The sequence below is a fragment of the Sciurus carolinensis genome, chromosome 12 (genome assembly GCF_902686445.1).
Source record: "Sciurus carolinensis chromosome 12, mSciCar1.2, whole genome shotgun sequence".
NCBI classification, from domain to species: domain Eukaryota; kingdom Metazoa; phylum Chordata; class Mammalia; order Rodentia; family Sciuridae; genus Sciurus; species Sciurus carolinensis.
The window spans coordinates 38,678,064-38,683,996 of NC_062224.1; the positions used below are offsets into that span (position 1 = coordinate 38,678,064).

Here is a 5,933-nt window from a genome sequence, read left to right on the forward strand (position 1 = left end):
TAACTTTTTTTTTTCGATGCTGTAAATTTAACCCAGAGCCTCATGAGTGCTTCAGCAGGTACTTTACACTGAACTCCACCTTCAGGTCTTTTAAAATTTTATTTCAAGACAGGGTCTCACTGAGTTGCCCAGGCTTACCTCAAACTTGGGATCCTTCTGCCTCAGCCTCCTGAGTAACTGAGATTACAAGCCTGAATCATCATATCCAGGTCATAGTCACCTTTCAGAAAACAAAAACTTGTGCCAAGATCCTAAAAAGTATATGCAACATTTATTTCCAAAATTGTTTTTCAGGGACTTATCCCAAGGAAGTCAGTTGTTCAAAGAAGCATATGAAGTCATGTTGGTCAAAGATTGCTATGAGATAAATAAGCTAGAATTATTATACATAATAACTTAGCCTCAAACTCCTGGGTCAGGAGATGACATGCAGCACTGTGCCTGACTAAATTGAGTTCTATTTAATAAACTAGGGTCTATTCCTAAATCCAATGACTGAAGCAACCAGTCAAAATAGGGTGTGCTACTATGACTACTGATGGCAATATATATTGATGTTATATTTTCTCATCAGTCAGGACTCCAGATTTTCTTACTCCAAACCCACACCAAATAGTTTTAATCAAAATAGATCCATTCAAAGGAGCTGGGAGTTGTAGCTCAGTGATAAAACATGTGCTTAGCATGTTTGAGGCCCTAGGCTCAATCACAGCAACAACAGTTACAACAATAACTATATATATGTATGTGTATATATATATATATATATATATATATATATATATAATCTCACATAATCGAAAAGCATAGGCATCAATGTAGGAGTAAGTATAGGCAGAGAGGTAGCAGGAATCTGGATTTGATTTCTCTCTCTGTCTTGGAAAGCTGCTCTTGTTGGCATTAGTGCTATTCCCAGTGCATTCTATGTGCAGCATATGCTGTACATCTGGACTTTCATCTTACCAACTCAATGCCCAAAGAAAGACAGCATCTTCTTTCCAATTATGTCAACAAGAGCCTTGAGCTCATTTCACATTGGTTGAAACTTGGATTTTATTCCCATTCCTGAAATGATTATTGTGGCTAGAGATGGGGTAAGACATGGGTTATATGTCTGGAATGAGCTGGAGGTAGGGTCAGAACAACAAAGACTGAGTATGTTGGAATGACTTCCAGTAGGAATATCAGAGTGCTGCTATCAAAAGAGGAAATGAGGTTTGGGCAGGTAAAACCAACCAACCAAAATAATCCTCCCCCAAACCAGATATCTACTAAAATACCAAGTAAAATAAATATTAGTCATTATCAAAGGAAGAGAGATACCAATAGAGAAAAAATTGTAAACCCCTAGGACATGGTCTTTGGCCACTTTCATGAATATTTTGTGCATGAATCCAGGAGTACATGGATGATGAGGCCCATACACATGCATACACTAATCTTGGTATTTTCCATTCTCTCCTCCAGAGCACTCTTCACTTCTCCTATTTGTTCTGTTAACATCAGTTGTCCTCTTTGCCTTTGACTTCCACTTACTTCTGAGGAGGTAGAAAAAGGGAGGATGGGGATTTCTGAGAACTTATTCTTTTTTTAAAATATTTTTTGTAGTTGTCAATGGATCTTTTATTTTTTTTTAAATTTATTTATATGTGGTGCTAAGTATCGAACCCAGGGCCTCACACATGCCAGGCAAGTGCTCAGCCACTGAGCCACAACTCCAGCCCCCTGAGTACTTATTCTTACCACTTTCTTGGGTGACTACTTTAGAGAGTCTGTATCCAGTCTTAACATTACATCTATTTGACAGCTCTCCCAATGGCTCTGGATTCCTCCCTCTTTCTCTCTTTCTTCAGGGCAATTTCTTCTCACACATTGAGGGCTAAGAATATATTGAGGCCTTGCTCTTACTAGACTTAAGGAATTTAACTAATTATTATGCTTTCTCCATAGTCCATTGACAACTTTGAAATTATTTTTGCTAAACTCACATCAAATTAGTTATTTTGGAAATGTTACTCTTCCTATCAGCACCCTGACAGTGACTACGACAAATGTGAGTATTTGGTATCGCTAGATGATTGGGTTGTACATGATAGTTATTTTTTCTCTCTTATTTACATTTCTAAGATTTTTCCATGGGAATATATTATTTCTTATTTTAATTTATTATGTACAAATATAAATATATAGATGAGCTAGTGGACTAATTACTTGAAGAATGATTCCCATGTCAAGTCCTATGTGCAGCCTGAAACAACTTTCTTACTAATTTTTTAGTAATATAATAATTAAATGAAAGTAAATGTTTTAGCATACGTAGTTTAGCTCAGTTGTAGACCATCCCTGGGTTCAATCCTCAATAACACCATGTTATTTTTTCAGTTCATAGAATATACTAGAATTCTATTTACTGTACAGTCCCTTACCAGAGAGATCACTTGGGAGTTCTCTTCTTGCATTAACTTTCCATGGTATTTCAGTCCTTGAGATATCTAGAAAATCAGTCTTAGTTCTCTCTAAAATTTCTCTCCATCCTACTTCTTCCATGATTTTGTAGATTTTAAATCAGTCATAAATTTGATGGATTGCTGTAGCAAGTGCTCTTTGTTCAAAATGGTGGGAGGGTAGAAGATATATCATAAAACAGTTTTCTGCTTAATCATGGTCTGTATTTTTCAGATTCAGTTTTTAAAGTTTTGACTTAACGAATATCAGAGTTTTACTTGGTGGAGCAGGAAATAACATCAGCTGAAAGTTAGACAGTTAATGAATGTGACAAATTTGCTGACTAAAATTATTGTTCTTAATCTAGCTCTGTTTGTGTCAAAACAACAGTTCTCCAAAGATGTCTGTTTCCTAACCCAGGGATTCTATGTATATATTGTTACATGGCAAGGGAGAATAAGACTAGATAGAACTAAGTGTGCTAAATAGCTGGTCTTATAACTTTAAAATATTCCTGTATTATGTGGTTGACTCCAATATAATCACAAGAATTTTTTAAAGTGAAAGAAGGAGAAGAGCTAGAACCAGAGAGAACAGTATAAGAAAGATCGGAGTGATCTTTTTCTGACTTTGAAGATGGATAGTATGAGCCAAAGAATAAGGCAACCTCTAGAATCTGGAAAAGATAAGAAAACAAATTTTCCTCTAGAGCTTTGAAAAAAGAATTCAGCCTTGCTCCATTTTTTTTTAGTCCAGTGAAATCCATTTCATACCTTTGTCCTTCAGAACTCTAAAATAATACATTTGTGATGTTTTAAGGTCCTTGTTAGACTAGTAGTATGCAACTAACACTCTACCAATGATGCTACTCTTATGAGACTGGGAAAAAATGGTGTTAAAATTCTTGGAAGAGCATATTGGCATTGAAGTTAACAGCTTTGACTTTGGAGACACTCAGTTTCTGATGCTTTTTTTTTTTTTGCACTTATGGAATAATGTCAAATTTAAGAATCACTAATCATGACCATGTATAATAGTGTGGAAAGGATGTGGAAAATAAACTCAATAGAAATAGTTACATATTTACATGATTACATGAGAAAATAAGGAGAGAACAATGGGTAGACTCCATATTTCTCATTTCTGAAACAGTTACAAGCCTCTAATTGACATTTGGTATTTTTTTCCTGAACTGCTGTATCAGGAAAAACCAGAGCATGTGTTAAAGACAATATTCTCTACTGTTTACTTAACAATACCAAAGTATGAGGATTTTAAAGTAAATGATGTGGTCTTAGGTTGAATTTTTTAGAAATAAAGCTTGTATATGTGGTTTGCTGGGGTGTGATTTCAGGTGAACTTGTAAGGGAGTGAGGGAAATCAGGATAGGGAAAGGGAAGCAACAGGGAAAAAACAGATCCTAGAACTTTAGGCTTATCTCACTGGGGAGTTCTGGAGCATGCTTGGTATTACAAAATTGTTTTATACTGCAAAAAGGGGACAGTCACCCTTTTGGCCCCTTTCCCCATATCAGTTAGTCATTGGTTATAGGTTGTAACCTTAAAGCCATTTACAGGTGAGTTCATAAGATTTTTAGAAGGATGCACCTGTAAGCTGTTAGTATTCAGCACTTAGAGCAGCTAGAGGATGGTACCCTGACCCAATAAAGGGGATCTGGGCTGGTACCAACAGTGTCTGATGTTGTCCTGCTCTTTGGATCACTAAAACCCATTTTCCCCTCATATTAACTTATTCCATTGGGGAATAAATTTTTTAGGATTATTATTATTTTTAATCCTGGGGATTGAACTCAAGGCCTCATGCATGCCAAGCATGTACTTCTGTACTCTACCACTTATACTCCCAGGTCTTCCGGGATTCTGGTTGATAACAATTTTGGGGGAAATTTTTTTTTAGGAGAGTATTTATTCCCAGCAACCATCACATCTTTCCAGTAAAATCTATTTTTTAAAATCTTAAATTCCAAAAAATTAATAATCAATTCTCTAAATGGATGGGAAACTATAACCAAGAGAAGACAAAAGACCTTTTGTCATGTTAACAAAGTAAATGGTTTTTCTAAAAGATGTCAATATTTCTATCAGTAGTAACCATGGGTAGGTCGTTGGTTGTAACCATATTGTACATATTGAGGTGGATAGTAAGGTTCCTGTCTGTGTTGTGGGGGGTAATTGTTACCCCCAGGATCGTTCTTGCCACTGATTTGATTGTCACTTGGCCATCCCCATCTGCTCTCCCTACCTCTAAACTGTTATCTTGCAGCCGATTGCCTCTATTTCTTTGGTTTCCACCAGCTTTGCTATTCCATTCCTCAATAATTGGAGTGGTTTCCAGAGGACATTTCAAGTATTACTGGTATTCTTTATCATTTTCTGTGAATCTATTCACAAACACCTCTTCAAAATTTGGAACAGCTTCAGAAGTGTCAGTCATCCTGAAATTCCGCCAAAGGCTGTGCCTGTCCAGAGCCCGCTGGCCAGGCTCACACTCATGGCAGACGCAACCTCCAGCCCCACCACACAGCGTAAGGTGGGACCACTTCAGCTCTTTTAGGTAACAGCTGGGGAAAATTTTTAATAGAAGAGTAGTGGGTCCCAATACTCACTGTCTTCTCCTCCTAACACTATTGTGAATTCTCCTCACTAATACTTCCTAATACTTCCATTGAGGGATGAATGCACTGACTTGATAGAATTTGACTTGATATCAGCAACATCTACTACAGAGGTCAGCAAGGATCCAGTTTCTTCACATCCTTCTACTTTACCATTATGAGTATATTGTATTTCATCCTCATGCTTGTTGTCTTGTGGTTTTTAGATATCTGCAAAAGCATTAGATAGCGATTTTCTTCAAAGGCAGGTTTAGAGAATGGGAAGAAACTAGGCTTTCTTTGACCAGGAAGGAAAAAAATTGTCAGAAGCTCTTCCTCCTCAGGGCTTTCTACCTTTACCTGTTAGACTTGAGTTATATAACTACATCTACCTACAACAGAGGCAGGGACAGAAAGACTGTACAAATGGCAAGAGAGAATGTATCCTAATAGCCAGGAGTGGCCTTTGGAGGTTGCTGTTGAGTAAGCACCCACTGATGTCTTCTTAACCTCTGTGCTATCTGTGTGCTCTTCTTTTAATGTAGCACCTAAAAACTTGGTCCTCAATTCTCCATAATTCATACAAACTTTGCCCTATCTCCAAATCTCATCCAACTTCTATTTAGCCTGAAGCTCAACATTTTGAGAGAAAACCATGTCTACATTTGAATTCTTACATTCAGTGACCAATACTTCAAAAGCCAAGTTGTCTGTCACAAACACCCTCAAAATAAAATGATAGGAAAAATAAGAGATCCACAGTGAAGTTCTTGGCAAAGTGAAAATTGAGGAGTGACTTTAGCAGTGCCATGGAAAATGAAGCAAAAGGAAAAATCACTAATAGTGATCTATATTTCAAATTTTCATATTTTGT

At 36.8% G+C, this 5,933-nt stretch overlaps 1 pseudogene; it reads right to left on the bottom strand.

The window, feature by feature from the left end:
* Positions 1–4,546: 4,546 nt before the first annotated feature.
* Positions 4,547–4,899, bottom strand: LOC124961126 (RNA guanine-N7 methyltransferase activating subunit-like; annotated as a pseudogene).
* Between the last annotated feature and the right edge of the window lie 1,034 nt (positions 4,900–5,933).